The 25901-nt window shown below is 43.0% G+C and overlaps 1 protein-coding gene across 2 annotated transcripts in view; it reads right to left on the bottom strand.

Moving 5' to 3' along the window:
* CNTN4 (contactin 4) overlaps nt 1–25901 on the bottom strand; it is a 3809844-nt gene that overhangs the window by 141410 nt on the left and 3642533 nt on the right. The window lies entirely within an intron of this gene.

Raw genomic sequence — 25901 nt, 5'->3', positions numbered from 1 at the left:
CCACACACCTGCTTAATGAATGTCAGTTCTTCATGAATTTCAGGTGGCATGACAGCAGAGGGACATGTTCCTGATGCCATGTTAATGATCTGTTCACTTCTGTCCCTCAACATCTGAAGTTCAACACAGTCATCAGAATGCACTCTTAATAAGCAATGTACCCCACAAAAGGTCTGACTCTATGGGGGAGCAAATACAAATCTGAAGACTAAACTCATAGTGCTATGCCTAAAGCACAGCAGTTGAGATGTATGCTTGTGAAACTTGCTGTTGCATATTTAAAGTGTTTGCACAGGTGGCCTTGCTTCTCCAAGCTATCCCCCCATCCCCACATTACTGACATATATGTAATAACTTCAAGACTGGTGCATCTTTGCATAGGAGGAATAGTCCATGCTACCATAGTCTTGCAGTTAGCATGTTTTCCTGCTATTCACACTTAAATCCTTGCTGCTCTGAGAACTACAACTATGGTCTTCAAATATTTAATGGGCAGTTATCATCCTATTGCTTGTCCCCTTGTACAGTGTGCCATACTCTTTCTTTACACTTCTTTTTACCCTCTCACTTGTGGTAACTGCTAACTTAATATTCCTATAAACAGGATTTCCCCCCCTGGACTACATGAAAAGAGACATGGAGAAGCTCTCGGATTATGTAGCATAGGCAGGTATGACCCTAGTCCTGAGCAGCCTCCTACCATCACCCAGAATGGTAACATGGTACAAGCAGAAAATGACTGATTTCAACAATTGGCTAAGTTCCTGGTGTCATTCTAAAGGGATCCAGTATCTGTCTGCCTGGGATGACATGACTGACAGACCTCGATGCTTTGCCAGAGATGGCCTGAATCTGTCACCCTAGGCCTTCCGGATACTGGCCAAGGCTCTTGCCACCCCTATAGTGCCTTTTCTAGGCGGTGTTCCAAAGACCAAATTACCACTGTAACAGCTACAAACAAATGCAATCTAAGGGTCATCCTGTTCAACGCTAGAAGTCTAAACCTCAAAATGCACTCATTTGAAGCACCCCTTAAAATGGAGAACATTGACATTTGTGCTGTAACAGAGACCTGGTTCAAAGCAGCAGAAAGCACCCCTGCACTACCAGGCTATAACTCACTCCACACATTCGGCTCCAAAACCTGGAACAAAGCTGTAAAGGCAGTGGTGTTTCCATATTCAGAAAGGATGCGCACACCTCCAGACAGGTTGCCCAACATAATGCAACAGAGATAATTCAGGTGCAGCTAACATTGGGTAAGACAGCGATTCAGGTCGTAGCCTGCTATAGGTCCCCAACCATGTCCCAAGACTCACACTCCACGTTCTTAAGCACTCTGGACAATATCAGGGTCCAACCCAACATTCTCATACTGGGCAACTTCAACAACCCATCCATTGACTGGGAAAACTGCTCATGTACCAATTGACTTGCCCAACATTAACTGGAATTCATTAATTCCAGTGCCCTGGACCAGCTAGTTCTTATGCCCACTAGAGGTAACTACATCCTTGACCTGGTCATTATTTACATGGGTGACCATTGCTCTATACCAGTAGTTAATTCCTCCCTGGTTAGATTCGACCACAAACTAATCACCTTGGAAATCCACATCCCTCCCACTCCCCCGGCAAAGGCAACCAGCAGGAAAAACTTATCCAAAGCTAACTTTGGGCTCCTAAAAACAGAGGTGGCTGACTTCACAACACCCATGCAATTGGACAACAGCTGCATGACCACCAAATCATACACTAATGCCCTGTACGAACATGTATGTTTCTCATCATACCCAATAGAACCAAGATGTTCTCCTCGGAAAAAAGGAAGCCGATCTGTTGGTCCCCTGCCATAAACAAACTCTACAACAGAAAGAGGAATCTGATGCAGTATGAGGTGAAGTCCCAAGACTGGAAAAAACTCCCTTATCAGCCTCAGCAAAAAGTTGAGATCCTTCATCAAATCCTCTAAAGCTTGCTATGAAAGCAGAATTGCAGCAGATAGTAAAGACAACCACAAGGCCTTCTATAGTTATGTAAAGAATCTCCACGGCAATACTCAGATTTGCTTGGAGCTATTGCACAATGGCACCTCCTATACTGAGCCAACAGATATTGCTAATATATGGCCGACAGATTCAGTGCCAACTTTACCCCTCTCACCCCCATCAAAGGACCAATCATAATACCAGTAGATTGCCAGGCACCCAGTATTACTGCTTTACAGGTTTAAACAGCACTGTCCAAGGCCAATAATACAGCTTCTATGGGACCTGACAATATCCCTGGCTGTGTTCTACATAAACTACAGAGTGAACTGGTACCTCACCTATGTGCCCTGTTCAATCACAGCCTCACCTCAGGCTTTGTCCCTACTGAATGGTGGACAGCTACAGTCATCCCTCTCCACAAAGGAGGAGTGACTACAGACCCTGGGAACTATTGCCACATTAGTCTGATGAGTCTGATATGCAAAGCTGTGTAACGCATCATTATGGACCAAATAAACACAGATATTGGGAATTTCCAAACTCTGGATCCCACACAGTTTGATTTTGTGAAGGGTAGATTATGCCTGCTCAATCTGGTCGACTTCTTTGAGTCAGTCACCAGAGCTGTGGATGAAGGTAAGGTGGTTCATACAGCCTACCTTGATCTGGCTAAGGCCTTTGATACCATTCCCCACTCAGGAATCAGAAAAACTCACTAAGCTAATCATCAACCCCTATATCACTAGGTGGGTTGCAAACTGCCTCAGCGATAGAACCCACAGTGTGAAAGTAGCTGACTCCAAGTCAGACTGCCAACCAATTGCGAGTGAAGTCCCACAGGGTTTGGTCCTGGGTCCTCACCTGTTTGGTATCTACTTCTCTGAAGTCCAGGCCAACACGAAGGGACTCTGGCTGACAAAGTTCGCAGATGATTGCAAGATGGGTGCCATAATTAACTCCCCAAGCTATGTTGACATCCTACAGAATGACCTCACTGAGACCAACAACTGGTGTCAGAACCATGGCCTTAAGCTCAATGCCAAAAAATGTGTTGTCATCCCCTTTGGGAAAAACGTGGTTCCCATGAATTACCATATCAATGGTAGTCCACTGAACAGAGAAGGTGTTATATGAGATCTGGGAACACAGGGTGACAGCAACCTCTCTTTTGACAACCACATTGCCACTGTGGTCAGAAAGTCCTTCTATGTGGCACATCTCATTACTAAGGGTTTTGCATCCAGGAAGAAAGAGGTCATTGTCTCCCTCTACTCTTCTCTCATTAGGCCAATCATCGAGTACAATGCACCATTTGACATGTACCTCACTAGACACCTGCAACAACTGGAGAGGCCACAAAAGTACCTCACAAAGAGGATCCTAGGCCTTAAACACTTGTCCTGTATGGACAGACTCAAAAAACCCAAACTATTTTCTGTCTCATATCACCTACTTAGAGGCAATCTCTGCTTTACTTACAAAGCCATGTCTAACCTGGTTCTGTTAGAAATGCTACATCTAAAGAAATCCCAATCCCTCCACACTACATGCTCCAGAGACCTCAACCTCATTACCACAATCAACAGAACAAGCTGGAGGGACAGGTTCATAACCCAGAGGCTATCCATGCTATGGAATAGACTTCCCATATGTGTCAAGCGTCAGGCCTCACTTGCCCTCTTCAAGAGAAATCTTGATGAGTGGATGGGAAATAGAAAATTAACTCCGGGGATCACTCCAGTGACTACTCGACAGAGGCACTGGGAACTAAATTTGGATGGCACGATGCCAGCGTAATCCTATGGACTAGGCTTGTAAAGGCTCCAGAGCCATTAGCCTTGTACACACCTATGAACCTATGAACCTTTTCTCCTTATCAGTTGTTCCTCAGATCCTTCTCCATAGATTCTGCATTCTGTCCCTGTTCCTTTTTCATACCTTTTTTGCCTCAGTTTCATTTCAGTCCTTCGGTTCATCTTTACACACTCCTCTTCCTCTAATTAATATGCTCACTATGACATAATCCCACACAGCTGTCATTGTCATTTGTTTCTTGCCCTCTAATTCCAATCTAATCCACAAAGTGGGCCCTCCCTTCTTCAAAAACTAGGCATGCTGGTTAGTGGAACATGAAACATTTATGAAAATGCTACATTACTTTGCCTTCACTCTAATCTACTTGCTATTACCTTAACTTTCTGATGTCATAGATTATGGGTGCCAATGTGCATTACAGCATCAATTTACCTTGAATACTCATGACCATTTTTGTCCTCTCTTCCAACGTCTAGAAAAAATACATTTCTAGATAAACTTCTTTTCTTCTTCTTCTGCGTTATGCCCTGCTCCACGTACTGTATGCTTTCATTTTCTTCCTACAACACTTCTTACACCATCTGCTGTACATCTGCTATTACCATCATCTCTGCCAGCTGCCTTTGTCTCTCTCTTTCTTTGTTGTCTTTGATCTCTTTCTTCATCCCTTCTGTACACTCATGTTATCTGTATTATATGTATTGCTGTCTTCTTGTGGCACTCTGTACCATTATTAATTGAAGTACCCTTTTCCACCTGTTTTCCTTCTCTATCTCTACATCATTGTGTTAATCTCTCTCTTACTATTGACATACTGCACAACATTTATTTGCCCCCCCATTCCATTTGATGCCCTCTTTTCCATGCCAGCTCTTTCCTATCTGCCCTCTACCAGCCTCACCAGGTGACTTTCAGACTCTCCATCTTGATGCTTCTCTGACTGCCTCTGCTGAAGTCATTATTCCAACTGCTTTCTCATTTTTTATTTCCCTCACATCCATGTTTTCAAAACATCTCACTCAGCTACTTCACCTCCCATTCCGGTCAATCTCAATTTCCAAAATGGCTAATGTCCTGGTTCCTCCAATGTTCCTTTAACTTTTCTCCCCATAACTCTCTGCTGTATAGTTTATAGCACAGGTGTAATATCATATTTATACTTTAAAATACCCTCAAACCAGCTCCAGCTGACACCAGCAGATTTTATTGCAACATAATAGACATTATTCTGCTTTTTAAGCAATAAACATTATCTGAAAGAAACATGTATTCTTCTTATACACCTGAGTCTATAGCTGATAGCATAGAGGGATAAAGTCGTGATTATAATGTATGATCTCTGGGTCTGACTAGTGGCTTGGATGCCTGTAGCAGACAGCAAGGAGGGGCAAGGGTTTACTTTTTCACTTCTCATCAGTGGAGGGGAATAGATATGATGAACTGGTAAGGGGCACAGTGTACTTAGCATCCCCAGTGGAGACAGGGACTTTGAACACCAGCTAAGCTAGACAACTGGCTTAATTTGCAGACAGGCTTGGGTAGCATTACCACTTTAATGGGGGTGAGTGAGGAAACTCCCAGATAGTATATAAATAAATGCAATGGTCTGCACAGAGGCTTCCCAGTATATAGGAGATAAGACCCACACCACAGAATTTAAAGCCTATCCCCATTTGTGGCTATGGCAGCGCCGTGGTCCTGTGACTTCCCATACCATTCACTTTGACAGTATTGAGGAATCTGATGCTTGACTGGCAGGGATACAAGTGGCTCCAGATGTTCTTTTCTGCTGACTAAGGAAGGGCTCATGTGGAATACCACATTACCACAGGTGTAGATAAGTGCATTCCAGTTCATAAATATCTTAAAAATGCAAAAAAAAATAAATAAATAAACAGTGTTGGAAAATTACACAATGCTTAATAAAAAAAAAAAAAACAACAGAAAAACAGGTTTTTGTACTGCAAGTCTTAGAGCAAGCAGTTAGTAAACCATGACCAAGTTAAAGGTGAGATAGTGGGGATCAGGTGCCTAGGCAGCGAGACATTTCCCTGTGGTGCATTTGGCTGGGGACACATGGCTGAAGTGACATTCAGCTGCAGAGAAATATGGCTATTTGCAAATTCCCGGTGGGCAAAGAGAAGCATACAATGCCATGTTCACAGCTTTAATAACCAAGTGCATGGACGCAAAAGAAGTAATGAGTGCTGTGCCCAGTGTACAGTACATGCTTATGTGCCCAGTGTACAGTACATGCTTATGTAACTACAACATGTAGAAGTGTGCTACAGCATGGAGGAAATCCTGCAGGCTACTGTAGTCACGTTTAGGCTCCAGTATGTGTTTTAAGTAATGCTCCCTAGATACTGTGAAAGGGGTAGTGGTCCACACACACTAATTATAAAGGCACTGCCATTGTGCACTGCATTTTTACTGACATGTCCCTCTGGCCAGCCTGCTGCTGATGCCTGCCATATTGCCTGCTGTCTCATGTTCCACTGGGGACCATGGATATTGTTATTCTCTTGTGCATTTGGTTATTGAAGTTGTTGGCATAGCAAAACATTATTCTCTCTGCCCAGAAGGGAATTTGCAAACAGCCATATTTCTCTGTCACTTTAGCCATGTGTCCCCAGTCAAATGTACTACAGGGAAATGTCTCGCTGCCTAGGTGCCTGAACCCGAGATAGTGACCTAAACAGCTTAAAAGGGGTACAAAATGAAGAGATGCAAAGAATAATGACATAGTGAGGATAGTACATGAGGAATGGGTAAAAGTACACAAGAAAATCAACATTTTAGATTAAACTTTAAGTCTCTGTAGATTCACTGATCTTACAGTCACTCATTTCATCAATCACTAAACAAACAAGCAAGCTCTCAGTTTGTCTTTCCTAAATTCATCATAATCGAAACAAACAATTCTGACATTTTCCCCCTAACCCTCTAATATACTGTAGCACTGTAGCAAATATGTTTCTTTTTTGATTTCCCCTTTAACATATTCTTTGTTAACTACCGATTTGAAAATTTAAGTTTAAGACACCTAAAACATTTGGCAAATGTAAAAGGCAAGACTAGAATGCTTGTCATTGTTATAGAGTCAGTGAATATCAGCACTTCTATATGCAGAATGATGTTTCTCTTCTTTTCTTCATCTCATCCAGCCTACATGTCCTACAAATGTCTTTATTATACACCATCCAAGCCTTGTATTTTAGCACTAATTATATCATTTAACTACATTCGCCTCACCAAAAATAGAACACGTTTAGAATTCTACAAATGCATATAGCAAGCATAATGCAAAATGTGCATTCTTTAATACAGTCATTATTATGTTAAACAACAAATGTAGTCTAGTGTTGACATGCATAGAGCTTTTCTGTAGGTTCATAATAAAAAGATATCTATTTTAAATGAACAACATTTAATTTATAATTCACCAAAGCCTTGCAATGTATTGGAATCAAAAGCTGCATTGGTACCTGGACTGTACAACTGTGTATATTTTCAATGTTAACATTCTTTACTAACTTTAAAATCATACAAATTATATTATTACATATTAGTGATTCTGTTAATTATGTGATGACTGTCTCAGTGCCATGGTGCACAGTTGCACTACATTTAACTGAAATGGTGTCATATCCAATTTGTTTTATATGGACAAGGCAAAAAGAATGCCAGCGGGGTTTCTATTCAAGTGTAACAAAAGCCATTATATCATTAAATCTGATCTCAGCTAGTTTACAAGGAGTTAACATTTTGAGGAATACAATCTTCATTGCTATTCTTTTAGAAGAGAATCCTAAAAAGTTAGCATTTACATATTTATAACACATGGATTAACATTTACTTGTATTTTGTTACTGCAACATGCAATTCAACCTCTTATGCTTCTTTTGCTTTCATCATTTAAGGAATCTATGGACTGACAGAATATCTTCATTTACTTTACAAATATATTGTAAAAAACACATATACTGGATTATGAAGGTTTTAAGTGCCTGCAGATTGAACACTGATGCCTGTTTTAATGCTTTGCTCTTATCTGTGGTACACAAATTGAATTTCATCTTGTTTTACTTTCCTTCTCAGTATGGTGTCTCCTTCATTTCGTGTTTCAGCCTGGTAGCCTAAAGCACTTTAATCAAGTGACTTTGACATTTTGACTGTGAAGTTTTGAAATTGTTTGTACAACATAGCATGATTTGATTGTGTGAGTTGTATAATAGGTACATTATTCATGTTTTGTTTGGAGTGTCATGAGGGTGATAGTCTTTAAATTTCTCTTATTTTAAAGTGTCAGTGGCTCAGCAAGTAGCACACAACATTTTCTTCTAGAAAGTGAGAAGTTTATGGGTTCTATTCTTACACCAACTGCGTGGATTCATTTGTCAGAGCAGTGCAGCGTAAAAGGGATACTAGAATCATGAGTAGGCTTTATTTCAATTGACACAATAAACTGAGTTCCCAACTATCTATGATGATGGTAGTTCAGCTGGATGATTCCACAGCTCTAATCAAAAAAGGGGAGGGAAATATTCAGTAGTCATTAAAAATAGCTCAGGTGGATGATTCTCCCACAATTACTGAAGATAATAGGAAAACATCTTCTAGTCATTATAAAAATGATGACCTGGTCAGCATAAATAAATAAATAAATAAACAGTAATCATGTTTTATCAGTTGGGCGGCCGTGGAGGTGCAGCAGTTAGCGTTGCCACCTCAAAGCAAGAGGTTCTCCGGTTTGATGCTGGGGTGCCTTTTGTGCGGAGTCTGCATGTCCTCCCTATGGTCATGTGGGTTTCCTCTGGGTCCTCCGATTTCCTCCCACATCACAAATACATGCTGTAGGTAGATTGCACACTCTAAATTGGCCCTAGGCGTGAGAGCATGGGTGTGTGTGCCTTCTGTGGAAGGTTGAGTGCCGGGCTGGCAACTCGACACCATAAAACTCCACTGCCAATCATGAGCAGACAGGTGATCCACTGTGGCGACCCCTAACTGGGAAAAACTGAAAGAAGAAGAATCATGTTTTATCAGTTCCATAAATGGTCTGGCTTTTATGATATTACTGTCCAGAGGTAAGCTTCATCATGTGTTAGAGAATATCTAAAGCAATTAAGCTGCCAGTGTGTGCTTCAAACTAGTAGAATATATAGTGCCTGGTATGGGTAGGATGGTTAGACTTTGTAGAACATACATAAAAATCAAAGGCGTACTATATATGACTCCATGCCACTCAACCTTATTGCTCTGAATGTCTACACATTTTTAAACTGAAACTGTACTTAAAGCTGTCAACATATAAGCATGCTTTCTCTTCCCCATGCGTATCCCTCATATTACTACAGGATACTGCAATGTAAGTGCAATGAATGGACCTTTGTTTTCCAACTTATTTCCTTCCTTTATAGGTTCATAGTTAAATACAAGGCTAGCTGCCATTGTGGGCAATTTCCCTTTTTGTGCTCAAAGTAACCTATCTTACTTAGTGTTAGACTGGCCTTACCCATCTCATGGTTGATAATTATATATAGTATCCCTAGAGAGAATTACTGGCATTATACCATACCATGTATGGGATAAAGCATTTAAGAGCTGCATCTGCCTAGTTGTAGTTCAAGGGGCAGTCCTGAGGTAAATTTTCCCTTTCCAATCCATAGATCCAAGTTGTGCTTGAATATGGACATGGGTAAACTTTGTTTTATGTGGAAAGGGAGTCTGTCCCACAGCAGTGGTATCCTCTGGGAAATATACCTGCCCCTCCAAACCATTTTTTTGATGTTGCAGAAAAGGTTTAGATCCTTAGACTAAGTATTTCTGATTCCATTTGACTTGATGATACACAGTAAATCCGTCAGTATTAGGTCACAGGATGCCTTGTATGCCAAACACAGGTCACCTCTTAGCAGTCTGTAAGAAACCAAGTATAAAGACAGGACTTTCAGTTTGTCCATGTATGACATGCTGTTTAGGACTTATATCCTTTTAGTAAGGTATCTCTGTGGGCATTCCAGTTATTGCTTGTGTCTGGACAGATATATGCCAAAGGGGGCATTATATTCAATGAGGGCTCAGTAAAAGGTGATAATGGCATCTGTAATCTAGACACAATCCCTTTGTTTATAAGCTGTGCAATATAGAAGGACTTTCTTACAATAATGGACACATGTTGGTCAAAAGGTAGGCTGCTGTCCACATAAGTTTCCCAAAGGTAGAACAAATGGGTCAACTCTTAGAGGCATAGTGTCACTGTGTCAGTTCCTGTATAATAGTCCACTTAAATAGTTAGCATGCCAATTCTAAATTATTTGTCATTTTATTGAACATTTTCTAGTACATAAAACATGGACTTTTCAGTTTTTCTAAGCTCTGTATCCATCTTTTCACATATGCATATTGAATTAATTCTTCTTACATTCTTAGCACATCAAGAGGAATTAAAATGCTTACATGCATACATATATGCAAATATTTCAAGCACGGGCATTAAAGCCCTTCTAGCCTGCCAATATACCAAAACACTTGTTCCCATAATGTGTCCAGGTGGTTCTTAAAAATATCTAAACTAGTGCTTGCTTTAATGAATTTTGTTCCATGCATCAGCTGTTCTCTGAGAGAACCAATTAGAACATGTCTCATTCCTACAGAATCTTCTACATAGGTTGTCTGATGATTCTCTATTACTTTTTGATAACTCCAAACATTCCCAGAAGTAATTGTCTCTTAATGGCCTATATACCTGAATAAAATCTCCTGTTAGATATCTATAAGAGACATTGTACAAGTTCAGAAATTTTAGTCTTTCAAAATAACTTAAATTTTCACATCCATGGATGCCCTTGTTATATTTCCATTGTACTCTTCCCAGTTCACTCATGGTTGCTTGCTAATAAGGTTTCCATATTGTTATTCCATACTCAAGCATGGGTCTAATGTAACTAGCAAACAATCCCCCAGATTCACTAATCCTCCGTGTAAGACTTAATAAGTCTTACTCGGAGGCTGCAGTTGAACGGTTTGACATCAGTGTGCCATGAATATTCATGAGGGCACGCCGACTCAACCGTAACTCTTACACGGACTGAGTAGGAAAGCAGGGGGTGTGTCCGACTGCCGATCAGTCTAAATGTGCACGCCTCTGCAAGGTTTTAAAAAGCATAATGTCCACACACAAGAGCGAGTTCGCTCAAATGTACTTGCACCCAACACCACACTCCCTGACACTGTAAACCCCCATCACACATATATAAAGTAAATAATTATATATATATTTTTTAAAACCACGATATAGCTGCCCGTATTTGCGTGTGTGTGTGTAGGTGGGCCCATTGCTTAGCTAGAGTTAGCAATTCTGACATGGAAGAGCATAAGAAAGAATGTTTATGCAAATCACGCCAAATTGCAATAGTGTAATGGTAGAGCGTATGCGCAAAGAGAAGGCATTCACGGTTCGAGTCCCACCACTCCCCTTGTTTATGTTTTAAATCAGTATTTGAAATAATACCAGACATATATGATTAATATTTTATTAAAAGCAGTGACATGGCCAATGTATCAGTGAACAAAATATATATTTTTAAAGGACCCAGATATATAATAGCCTGGTGTTAAGCAACGCTTTACACAGCTAAACACAGGTGCCCATAGTTTAATAGCACTTTACCCAGCTAAACAGAGGTGCCCATAGTTTAATAGCGCTTTACCCAGCTAAACAGAGTTGCCCATAGTTTAATAGCACTTTACCCAGCTAAACAGAGTTGCCCATAGGTTAATAGCACTTTACCCAGAGCAATAGAGTTGCCCAAAGTTTAAAAGCGCTTTACCCAGCACAATGTGTTTGCGCGGACGTGCGCACCGCGCCAACCAGGGAACCGTAGGGCACTGTGGAGCAACATAGAGATAAGTTGCTTAAATGCAGCCACACCCCCCCTAGCCTGTCTAGACAGTATTAAAATAAAAGAATGACCAGGTTCGAACCCAGGACCCTGTGCATCATAATCAAAGTACAGAACCACTAAGCCATGACAACATAGGGGAAGCAGCCATTATTAACATTCATAAACTTACGAATGGTAGTTTAACCATTACTAAGTAGGTCTGCAGTCGACCGAGAATTTTACAAAATGGCCAATCACAAAAAAGTGCGGGAAATGCGGCATATGTAAGCCCCATAGGCAGGAATACTCACCATAACTGATTGTAGCTCACATTTGCAGTCAGAATGGCAGGTGCAGAAGAGGGTTCACGCTTCCGAGCGTAACGTTGGGGCATCGAGGAGTCCAAATACATGGTTTGGCTCCTAGTCGACCGTCATGTGTCAAGACTCCTGCAGGGCCAGTTCCAAGGGATGGAGTACAAGGCAGAGGCTTGGAATCGGTTAGCTCGTGACCTCACCAGTGCCACAGGCATTCCTTGGACTAGTGAGTAGGTCCGTCACCACCATGCAGACCTGAAGAGACGAAGGCAGGACCACCTGAAGCAGTGGATAGAGGAGGCCCGTGGGATGCAGAATGCCCCACAACTGAGTATGTAGTCATGGAATGCAGTATCTAAGAATTGATACTGGAGTATGTATAACGGATAGGTATGTCTCAATATCCCTTCATTTACTTTACATCTGATCCCCTATGCCAGCTCGAGGCTAGAGTGGCGCGTCTCCCGGGTGAGCCTGCCCGTCCTACACAGCCCTCAGCACAGCCACCTTCGGGGCTGTGAAGGTGCAGTGGTGACTGCCCATGGGTGGGGATCTCAGTTCCACTGTTACCATTTGTGGGCTCGTGGGCTTGCGATTTCCAAACATCCTTCCCTGTCAATTGTGTTCACCCACCCCATGTGTCAAACTCCGCCCCTGTATGCGTCTTGTTTGTCTTGTCTGTTTACCTCCCCAACCTACCTCCCCAAATATACCTACTTCCTCTACCTCACATTCCACTCTCACCTGAAAAAAAAATAAAAAAAAGGGCAATCTGTTCCCACAAAAAAATGACGCCCCATACATAGCTGCCCAATTCACACACATGTCCACTGGACATGTAAACTGATAATTCTAATTGGCAGTACAACATATTTTGTTGTCCTCACCCCTCTTTCAGGGGTGGAAGGTTTCAAATTTCACACCAAATCTCAAACATATGCACAGCTGTTGCTGGTAAAGAAATGTGCAACTATGGACCTTCCCTACACCCATCCTGCACATCCCGAGCTGGTTTCCCTACTGTCTTTCCCTCTTTGTGCCCCCTTTTTCACCACTTTCCTATCTCCCCATTTTCTTTTCTTTAAAAGAAATTAGCGCGGGGGTTAGCGGGAGTAAGTACTTTTAAGCAGTAGTTAATGGGGGTGCGTGAGTGTGAGCTTGTGTGCGCTTAGCTAAGTATTGCTAAGCATTGCGCAAACCAGCGTAAACCCGCTTACAACTGCTTAAAAGTGCCTTAGTCCCTCTGCATGGCAGGGCCCTTGTTCTGCTGAGCAGCAAAATAAAAAACCTTGTCAGCCTCGAACCCGGGACCTTGGACTCACCAGTCTGCATGAAGTACCACTACACCACAGCAGATATACAATAACTTAGTGCTGAAAGCAATATATCATGCATTACCATGAGTGAATGTAAAGGGAAAATAGGAATGGCATAACACAAATCATGTTCTGTGGGCCTTAACCAGCAGGTGTTGTGGAATTGCATGACATGACTGTGAAAAGAGAATCAGCCATGCTAGTAAGGAATAATGTTACAGTAGCACCTTACAAACCCCACACAGTATCAGTGCAGGATAAACACTGGCATATTTGCATAGGTCACAGGCCAGACCTCCCAACAGTGACTGATCTACAGTGATGACCCTGATTTGTAAACAAATGTTAGCTGTGCCCCTCTGACTCCTTGTGAAATGTACTAACAGTAGGCAGAAAGGTGTGGAATCTCACTTAATGACAAATGTCAATAAGTGAGAGTAGACACTGCTTGCACATCAGAAAAGGTGTAGTAATACATATGCTCTGAATCCCCGAAAGTATGAACTGTAAAATGTCTGAAATATATCACAGGTGTATCCCAGTTATATGTACCTTTCCCTGAGGCTGTTCAAATATATACCTGAGAGTATCTGAGGCCTGGAAGAGTCAGAAACACACAGGCATATCAGCTTGTCTGCTGTTACACACTCTGCAAATAGCTGTAGAATGAATCCCACAAGCATGCCGTTATGTAGAAGTACAACACAGAAATATCAAAGGATGTAGCCATGTACTGCTAGCAACCACCTATGACAATGCCATTGTTCAGGTGCTGAAAAGACTGCTGTGGTGCACAGTCAAAGAATACTAGGCTGACCTCTGTCTACCATCTGGATATGTCCACAGGTGGGAGCTACTCAAACAGACTACTAGCCTTTATAGACTTACAGGTACACAGCGACTCTGCATGTTCAGTAAGATAAACATCACACGATAATAAATAATGCACTCTGCACTTCTGCACCCCTACCCAAAGGTACTATATACCTGTGTAGTCAGGCAAAACCAAGGGTGTAGGTAGGCATACACAGTAGTGAAATATGCCCAGTTGTCCTGAACAGACTGTGCTAATTTGAACACAAACAAACCACAAGCTGTTCAGAAGTGAGTAACTTACTAATGACAGTGTAGCAGTTCACAAACAGTGCATGTGCCTGATATTCATAATTGGTAGTACAACATACTTAGTTGTCCTCCCCCCTCTCTCAGGGATGGAAGGTTTCAAATATACCTCCTAATGTATTGTATATGCACAGTTGTTGCTGGTAAAGAAATGGGCAGCTATGGACCCTCTCCACACCCATCCTGTACATCCCAAGCTGGTTTCCCTGCTGTCTTCCCCTCTTTGTGCACCCTTTATCACCACATTCCTATCTCCCCATTTACTTTTCTGTCAAAGATATGAGTGCAGGGGTTAGCAGGAGTGAGCACTTGTAAACAGTAGTAAGCAGGTTTGCACCAGTGTGCTCATGTGTGCGCTTAGCTTAGCATTGCTAAGATATGATAAGCTAAGCCAAGCTTGGCTTAGTATTGCTAAAATAAAATAAGCTAAGCTAAGCTTAGCTTAGCATCGCAAAGCGTCGAGCAAACCCGCACAAACCCGCTTACAACTGCTTTAAAGTGCCTTAGTCACTCTGTATGACAAGGCCATTGTACTGCTCAGCAGCAAAATAAAAAACCTTGTCAGTCTCAAATCCGGGACCTTGGACTCACCAGTCTGCAAGTAGTACCACTACATCACAGCAGATATACAATAACTTGGTGCTGAAAGAAATATAACATGCATTACAATGAGTGAATGCAAAGGGAAAATAGGAAAGCCATAGGAATACATTACAATAACTACTGTTGTATGCAAGTTAATTCTCTAATTCGAAAAGAAAGTACATACTCCCATGTATCCAGTGTTAGCATTAGGAGGTGTGAGTAAACCTACACACTGAGAACAGTGTACTGGAAGAAGCAACAGTCAGGTTTCAGTACAACATGCATTTCACTGGCTACAACCCAGGCTGCATGCAATTACTAAATGGTGGGCACCAAATGGTGCAGAGGCCATCACATGCACATGTGCAGATACCTAGAAAAGCAGCCTGTATCTGCTGTCCACACATGCAATAATATCATTGCAACAACTGGGAGAGAGAGAGAGAAACAGCATGAGCGAGAGAGACAGAGAGAGAAAGACAGACACAAACAGGCAGAAGGAGACAAATGCTGAAAACAAACAGCAACACACAGCGGAAACAAAACCAAAAAAAATAAATAAATAAAAAATAAAAAAACAACACCTACAACAGACAGAGGTGAGGAATACAAAGGTAAGGTATGTAACAGATATGTATTTGCTGACATCCGAAAGATGTGTCTGAAGGGTACTCTACATACTGTGAATCATCCATATGTGGCAGCAGTCCGTATCTATATGTACATGCACATTTGCATAGGGCAAGAGACATACTGCAACTGTTAGTGAAGGCTGGACATAAGTATGTTGTTGAAGGCTGTATGTGCACATATGTATGTAGGTTGTAGTGTGTGGCATTGCAGAAAGCAAGCAGTGCCGGTATATGTCATGTGGTGTTAAACGCTGTGGGACTGAGTTACAGGCAGTGAGGCCTGCAACAGCTATACGGCCTGAGGACAGCAGAATGCATTCTGCACAACATTGTGCAATAGTATTACATAACCGTATGTCTCACAATTGTTGCATAATTGACATCCCCACCATGAAAGGTGGGCAGTATATGTGCTATATGTGCATATATGTACAGCAATGGATGTTTACATGTATGTATATATATATATATATATATATATATATATATATATATATATGTGTGTGTGTGTGTGTGTGTGTGTGTGTGTGTGTGTATAGATATATAGATAGATATATGTATGGATATATTTAGATATATATGGATATATATGGATAAATATAGATATATATCGATATATATATATATAAATATATATATAGATATACGGATACATATGGATATATGTAGATATATATAGATATATATAGATATATATATATATAGATATGTATGGATATGTATAGATATGTATAGATATGTATAGATGTGTATAGATATGCACAGATATGGATAGATATGTATAGATGTGTATAGATATGAATAGATATGGATAGATATGGATAGATATGGATAGATATGGATAGATATGTATATATGTATTTATGTATGTGTGTGTGTATATATATATATATATATATATATATATACATATATATAAGAGAGAGAGTGAGGGAGACATGGGGTCATATGTACTGCAACAGGTGCCTGTTGTCCAAGGCATGGACTGAACACCAGTGTTGATACTGCAGTGCCATACCCCATTCCAAAACACCTTACGCAGTAACTGCCACATAGGTGGTAGCCTGCCTAACACTGATGGTGTCAGAAGGGTACACGGGACATAGGTGGACAGTAGGCTCCCCTTTGATAATCACAGTGCCACAGTAGTAATGTAATCTGTTTACGTGGTACATGTCATCACAAAAGGTGTGTCATCTAGGGAAATATAGGTCGGTGTTCCCCTCTACTCATCACAATGCCCCATGTGGTATGTACCTCACATGACAACTACAGCAAGTGGAAATGCCACAGACATACCTAACAAAGAGTAATACTGCCCTCAAACACATGCCCTATGCAGACTGACTCACAAATCACAGCTAGAGTGTGTTGCATACCACCCACCCAGAGGTTACCACTGCTGGACATACAGGGGTATGTCACACCCATAGCAGTCGGCCAACCACCATGACAATACCTCACAATCCCTCCGGGCTACATGACCTAGGGCCCTAATCCTTGTCACCTCACTAAACAGCACATGCTGGAGGTACAGGTTCCTATCCACAAATATGCCATACTCTGGACTAAACCACCCAGCATGAACAAACAAGGCTCCTCATTAGCAGATGTCATACATACCCCAGATGATTGTTTTGGAGATAGGTAATATGCCCTGGGAGTCACCTCTGTGTATCCGGTTGACAGGAGCAAGTGAAATCACATTACATGTGTGTCAAAGGCCAGGGTAGTATATGGCTAGGCTGGTCTAGGCCCTAGGGCCAATAGCGTATTACCTACCTATGACACAATGCACACACACATGTACTCAGTGCAATACCTGCTATGTGAAGCGGAATGAGTGTGACAGTGACTGTGTGCAAGGTTTGTAAAGGTGTGATAGCTTAGTGTGAGTTTGTGTCTGTCATGGTAGCTTGTGTCCTAGGTGTGAGGCCGGAGAAAGATGTGTCAGTTATTGGGATGCAGACATAGTAAGATGGTGTATGTTGTGATGTAGTGCCTTGTGTACGACTGTGGTATCCCAATGTAGGCTGAATCAATACATTTATGCTCAGTAAGTGGTACTGCTGGTGACTCCAGCTCACATATGAACTGTTGTACTACCTGAAGCTGTAGGCCTAAACAGCACAGTATGGTGTATGTTCACAGTCCCTGGTAACACTGTCTTGTGTGTTTCCTGTAGTCTGCACAGATTACATACCACAGGCATAGGTATCTGTAAGTAGGGGCACACAGTACTATAAGGTACACAGGTAATGCTCATCTGTGTCGGCATACATCTGTGTGTTGTATGTATGTCTGATGTGTGTTTAATGATGCCTGTACCATGCCCACAATGACAAGTGTGTTACAGGGTATGTTTGTGTACCTAGAAACATGTATACTCTGTTACAGCAGTATGCCAGCTGTATTAACAACCGTGCACATATGTTAAGTAGGGGTATGGCATCAAAGACTAGGGTGGTTTACTGGTAATACTGTAAATGTACATGACATTCATTGCATTGGATGACATATTTCTTCATGCATTAGCTTGATATATACCCCGGGACAAGGTTGTACATTGTATCCCAAACAGTGTGCCAACTACTGGTGTATACTGGTGTGTTATATGGAGTGTTGCAGGCACTGTCAGCCAGTTGTGGGCTGAGCACTGATATGTGGTATTGAATGTGTGTATCCTCTGATAGACAGATAGATGCTATATATGGCAGTTAAGTGATATCTGTACTTCATAATGTTAAGTGTGCCACATGACATGCTCACACATATCGTTTAATTGTCTTCCAGGGTTATGGCTTATCAACGTAATCCATCGTATTCAGCTGCGGAGGAGCAGGAAATTCTGAACAGCCTGGTGCAGCACTATAACCTGCTTTTTTCCAGGGCCAGCCAGCACCAGCATGACCGTACTGCACTGTGGCAAGACCTTGTTCTCCGGGTAAATGACATAGGCATGCATAACTGGACATATGAGCAGGTACACCATCACTGCAGTGATTTAATTAGACATGTCCAGCGGCATGCGTCTGATATCCATAGGCAACAGCTTGCCACAGGTGGTGGGGTGGCCATACATTCCCCCCTCACCAGAGTGGAGGAGCTGCTCCTAAGCGTGGTGGCTCCTGGCTTACAGCAGCAACAGCGTCACACATGTGTCATCATGGAGGCCAGAGCCACCCAGCAGGATGACATGGAGTGTGCAGGTAATACACCCTAGCTGTAGACTACCATTACCTGTATTGTTAGAATATGCATATGTGAGATGTGTACTGTGTGTTTAGCAGTTGTGCTGCCTAACATGTGCAATACTGATATTTGGAATAGTATCCGTACACCTGTGACTGTTGACTGTTGTTCCACTGTCATTTAGCACACTTACAGTAGCAATGCCACAGTTGTGGCCACTGACAAACTGTGTCATATTCTTCTAGGTCCCTCTGGTGTGACAGCAGGGCAGACAATACATGCTGGTGAGTGTGTTAACACTTTAATATTGGTAATGAAATGTGCATGTCATAGGTGAGGTGTAGGCCATGTGCATGTAACACACCTACGCATAATGCATGCTGTGCATGTTTGCTGTGAGACATCAATCATCTCAGTAAAGTCAGTAGCTGCCTCAATCACATGCAATGCACAGTGCAGCAGACACAATTGTGGCAACACTGTACTGCACATTGGATATGCATAGTTGCTACAGCTGTACACAACAGAACACGTTTATCATACACAGTACATGAACACATGCTACATTTGGCATTACCACACACCCGCTGTAAGGTCACACTTCAGTATCCCACATGTCATGCACACACACATGATGTACCTCAGGGGTAGAGGCCTATCATGAGGCTGTGCAACACTCTGCAACACATAACACAGTCATGTTAGGCGATGCTCCCTATTGGGCACCTCACACACCCATGTACAAGGTGGCTGTGTAATTGTGAACGTAGCCACGGCACTGCAGTTCAGGTACAGCATGCTAGGCGGTGGTCTTGCACACATCAGTAGCTGTGAGTGACCACAAGATGCATGTTGATGATGGCACAGTGTACTACACCCCATCCAGTTACAGTGGCCACAGTACTACTCATAGCAGTCATTGCTTTGCACCTCAGTATTGTGTGTGTGCAAACATATTCAACTATACACAATATGCATAGCATGTTGTCTGTGTGCTTACATATGCCAGTATACACACTATGCACAGCAGTCACCATCCACACAAAATGTCACATATATGTCCTGGAATGCTAGTGGGTGTATAGGTCACTTGACACACATTGGGTATGTGTGGTGTTTAATGTTGCAATTGTGTAGCATGCCATGCCATGTCTGGCACCCACATATCTGCAATATGTCCCACACTCACCATAACCACTGTACACTGGCCATGTCGAGCATTGGGATTCCTTCACGTCAACATGCACCGCACATCCCGTGTGTGTACATAGCATGCTTGTGCTACCCCCATGCCCACTATTATCTGCTATGGACACAGACACTGCACTCAGACATGGATATCTATGTGTCACACAGATAACACATGCAGCCATGGCATGTATACTTGTGAGTGATGGTGCAGAGGGCATTGCAGAGCTGATAATACCTGCACAGCAATGTTGTGTCCATGTACACATTGTGTTGCAGGGTGTAGCCAATCACTGAACAACTACACAGTTGCTTCAAAGCCATGTATACTGCCATTTAATAGGAGTGTCTACACTTGCACTGCAAGGTCTTGTGCAACACATATTTTGCATGCTGACACGTGTGTGGTGACTGTCTACCTTGTGATACTGACACCCACCTTCACCCACTATAGAGTATGTGTTGGATTGCTGGTATGTGTGTGTATGTGCTGTAGTGAGGTGTGTATTAGTGTTCATGTGTGCATGTGTGCATGTGTGCATGTGTTCATGTCTGCATGTGTCCATGTGTGCAAGTGTTCATGTGTGCATGTGTGCATGTGTGCATGTGTGCATGTGTTCATGTGTTCATGTGTGCATGTGTGCATGTGTGCATGTGTGCATATGCAGACCGTAACATGTGCTTCCTGTCTTCCTCTCACAGGTGCTGAGTTAGGGGTTGGCGAAAGCAGCAGGGAACCTGAAGCCACTGCCATGAATAGTGGTGATGATGACACATGTATATTGGCACAGGAAGATTTGACAGGGTCTGTCATTGGTCCGCCAATCGACAGTACACAGCGTTCAACCCCATCTATGCGCACACTCATACTGTCAATACATCCCTCACCACCAATGGCCATAGGCGAGGGACAGCATACAGTTGGCATTGACCAGGAGAGTGCGGTACCCATGGCACTTGCATCCCCTCACAGCAGCCATAGCCATAGACCTGGAATGGTACCACATAGGCGGAGGTCGAGGGGTTCTCAGGGGAGCACCACTGGTCGTATTGCCCCTGGCAGGCATGCCCTCACAGGTCTTACAATGACCAGTATGTTCCGGGCTATAATGCAGGCTCAGGCACGTATGGAACAGTACACCAGGCAGGGATTTAGGGCAGAGGGCACATTACACCGCTATCAATGACAGCATCCGTGACCTTGCCGGTGCCATCCGGACTTACAGCGAGATCATTGATAGACGTTAGGGGGAGACATTAGATGCCCTCCACAACATGTCTTCCATGAGCCAGGACCGTGCGAGATGGTTGCGATGTTGACGCGGACTCATGCCAGCAACAGCAACAGCTGGCAGTGGTCGCAGATGGCTCATAGTTCACAGCCTCTCCCATACTGGCAGTACCAGCCCCAGCAATGCTGGGGCTGGCCTGTCCATTGACCGTCCCAGTAGACCACATGCACGTGGCTCTGGCCAGTCCCAGCAGGGACATGGGTCCAGTCATCATACCTCTGCCTCTGATGACAGTACCTAGTCAGGGTTGGTACCTGATACTGTCCGTAGCACCCCTGCCAGGCACAGGTACTGTGTCCGTGGCCGGAGACAGTGATCTGTACAGCCTAGCAGGTACAATCTGTGGCTGTCCCACAAACTACCGTATTTGGCAGCCACATGGTGGAGCTGTGTGCATGTAGACACACACATTAATGAAACAACTAGGGCTCACACATACACGCACACATTACATCAACATTGGCCCATGCTGTACTGTTGTCCCTCACACACACACACACACACACAAACATGTTGATTGGATGGGTCAATGTCAGGCTCTGGCAAACAACATAATGCCCTGTGCATATGATGATACCTGTGTCACCTCCTGTCATCTGCATCATTGACGGAGGGACAGGCTAACATAGTGCTGATGCATAGGGTGACACTATAGCAGTGTAGCAATAATAGCAAGTTATCAACAAGGAAGTGTAACGACATCCTTGTAGGTATATCTGAGAGGACATTATACATCAAAGCTCTGATTGTCAATGTAGCATTCTTTACACCACTGTTAGGTCTGAGTATGTATTGTCCACCCATGTGCCACTTGGCTGAAGTGTAATGTGTTGCCAGCATGTGTTAGTGAGTGGACAGTACGTGTGTGATGTGTACAGTACAGATTAGCAAGTATACATCTGTGAACATGATGGGTGTACACTGTCTGCATGTACGTGCATAGTGGACACATGGGATGTGTGGCATACCCTGTTGTACACATTGTTAACATCTCATAGTATCTTTCAATGGCCAGTATGCATTCTACTACAGTTATGTACCAACATGGGTAGACGTGTGTATGACATGGGTTGACACTATGCTGTGGGTGATACCGTTAATATCTGTCAATGATTTGCAGTCTGGTAGTATACTCAACCTCAACAGCATGACTATAAGCAATCATTGGATGATGTCCTGACAAATGACACAGTAGTAGGGAACCTAGTAACAACTGGATCCTTCCGGTGCTACACTATAACACTAACCAGTGGTAATGACCGCCACCCATTCCTGTGACCACACTTGTTTGGCATATAGCCCCCTTAGGTACATGCAGACACACTAGAGATATGTCCATCCAAATCTGGAAATGCATGGATTGGCCTACAATGCATTCCCTGGATGGGACGCATATCCTACACAATGGTATCATACAGACAGATACCTGTTGTCTGATACATGCTGTATAGCAGTAAGCCAACTATGGCATAGTCATCCTCATGTACTATACATACTATTCCATCAGTACCACACAGGTGGTAGCCCTCAACATGTATGTTGGGTACCAATGTGTACATACAGCCTCATGTTATGTCATGTGTCCCTTGGTATCCACATATCCATAGGTATTGTGGAGTCCCAAGGTGTATCACATAAGACATTAGAGGCCTGAATGCATATCCACAAGGAAGTCGTACACCTATAAAGACTGTCCATTCTTGGCAGTCTTTGTTGTGTATGACCATGTCTGACATATACCCCAGGCATATACTCTCACTCACACTACTCTTAAGTAACTGTCATGGGTGTGTGTGCCACAGATGACCTTGGCCACAGAACACGACAGTGGACGGCATTGTCACATACATACATATGTGACCTACGATCTGAGAAGCAGCGGCACAACCTGTTAATGGAAACAAATGTATTCATGTAGTATGCAGGCTTCACACCTATGTACTGATTGAGGGGACATGTAGACATATATATTTGCCACGCAGATACCTGATGTGTGCAATGCACTTACTGTTGTGATCATACTATGTCATACCATAGTAAAAGCAAAACCCACACTGCATTGACCAACAGTGACACACAAACAGTCAGCATTTGCAAGATTCAAACCCCTACCTAGCTATGCTATGATACTACAGGGAGGCACATTAACACGGCATGCTATTTGCTTTATTGGCTGGTAACCCTTCTCCTGCTGTATTTGTAGGATGGTGACATCATCAGAATTTCCAAAGAGGAATGCACCTCTTTTAGTGAGTTTTTCCAGTCTCCAAAAAGGGGACACCTCTCAAAGGAAACTGCACACACCCACCCACAAACACACACACTCTTTGCAGGATTCAAACCCCTACCTAGCTATGTTATGATACTACAGCGCATGATGCATTAACATGGCACGCTATCTGCTTTACCGGGTGGTTTCCCTTCTCCGGCTGTATTTGTAGGATGGTGACATCATCAGTCTTTCCAAAGAGGAATGTACCTCTTTTAGTGTTTTCCCAGTCTCCAAAAATGGCACTCCTTTCAAAGACAATTGCGCACATACACACTCACTGTTTGCAGGATTCAAACCCCTACCTAACGATGTTATAATGCTACAGGGAGACACATTAACACGGTGCACTATTTGCTTTACTGGCTGGTTTCTCTTCTCCTGCTGTATTTATAGGATGGTGACATCATCAGACTGGACATGGTGATGTGTGTAGACTTTGTTTTATGCCATTCCATGAATGGTCCATGTGGGTCAGCAGGTGTCAACAGCTTGAACAAGACCTCAGAATCCTTACCTTGTGTGATCTATCTGTGGACAGATTGACATTCCGTCATATGTCAACACATATTTATGCACAGCTTGTTGGTTTTGTGGATACTACATGTGTCTGGGATGTTGATAAAGGGCTATTCAAAGTCTATGTGACACATGTGTAGATGTGTTCATTGATGTATGTCCTGGGTGGCTGCCTTGCATACAGACTAGCATGTTTGGGAACCATGATCCGCACATGAACATACCACAGTTGGTAGGGTTATGGGTATGTCAGCTTCCAATAGCTCTGTTTATGACTGCAACCATGATGGACTCCATGACCTTGCAGATCAGACTTCATAGGCATACTGGACTTGACTTCCCATGATGTGTTGTGCACCAACACTTGTGGGAAGTGCCATATGTAGCTGTGACACATTCAACGGTTCCACATCCTGTGTAGGGGGTGAGGCTCAGCTGACTGTTCAGGTGCATGTTCTGCTTGTTCTGTAGTTTGTGCATGACACATATTGGGAATCAATGTATTCCACTTGCTGCCATGCTTTTGGCAGTGGGGGTAGCTGCTCATCCATTCTAAATGTCATATCTCCTGGTATGATGATATGGACTATTGTCAGTGGGAGGTGGGTATGTACATATGGGCCTGTCTGTCATGATGTCGGCATTGTCACTCAGGTACAGTTGGCCCTGACTCAGGACATATATGGGTGTACATTGCTATTTATGACATAGCTGAAGGAGGTGTAATGATTCAGTCTGGACTCCTTCTCAGCTACTCTTTACAAAACACCAACGAACATGAGCACTAATCCCTGTTATACTCTTTTACATGCTTAACACCCTACTGATCCTTTGTGATCAGGCTACAGAGTATGTCATGATAATATCCTGGCATGTCCAGGGGTCGGTTTCGTGTGTACTCTTCAGTCCAGCTGGTGGATATTGTGATATTGACACAATATCACATCTACCTCATGTACACAGACAACCCTTTCCTCCTCCCAAAAAACTCAGATATATGTGTGAGATGCACCTATATAGACATACAGGGTGCTGAACTATCTCGACCCCTGACTGGCACAGTCTATCAGGTGGTGAAGGTAACCACACACACCACATATCAGTCTCACATATCCTCTAGCAACAGCACTCAAACCACATTATCACACATAGACATACTCAGATGCTGTAAATGTACACTACCTAAGCAGCAGAGACCTCCAAGCCAGACACACACACACCTGCTACCCCACTACAATACCAACATATCACATAGTTCACAATGTCAGTGTGCCACACAGTCACTGCCCTTCAGGCTAAACAACACACCTAATACACTTGTAATAGGTGACACTTATTGTCAGACACACTGACGTACCACTCACCAGCCCTAACAAGGGAATAGTCACTTTGCGCTGTCTGTTGGGTGCCAGGATCTGCCGCATAACACAGGTAGTCAGGTCACTCCAAAGCAAGTACAGGACTGGCACCATCACTGCTCATGCTGGTGTGTATATCCTCAGACGTTACTCCCTGGACCACATGACATGATACATGGAGGAACACTCTGATCATGTAGCCCAGGCCAATATGACCCTGACCTTGTCTAGCATCTTACACCCACCAATTATAATGACACAGTATACGGACACACATATCACATTTAACAGTTGCCTAACAAATTTGTTTAATTCATAGGGGATACAGTGTCTGTCAGCCTATGGTGACATGCTCAACATGCCACATAGCTTCACTATGGACAGCTTGCACCTGTCACTCTTGGACTTTGGAATGCT

The sequence above is a fragment of the Protopterus annectens genome, chromosome 7.part0, assembly GCF_019279795.1.
Source record: "Protopterus annectens isolate FY-2018-M chromosome 7.part0, PAN1.0, whole genome shotgun sequence".
Taxonomy (NCBI): Eukaryota; Metazoa; Chordata; order Ceratodontiformes; family Protopteridae; genus Protopterus; species Protopterus annectens.
The sequence above is the reverse complement of the archived record's forward strand: the minus strand, read 5'-3'. Positions and strand labels throughout refer to the sequence as shown.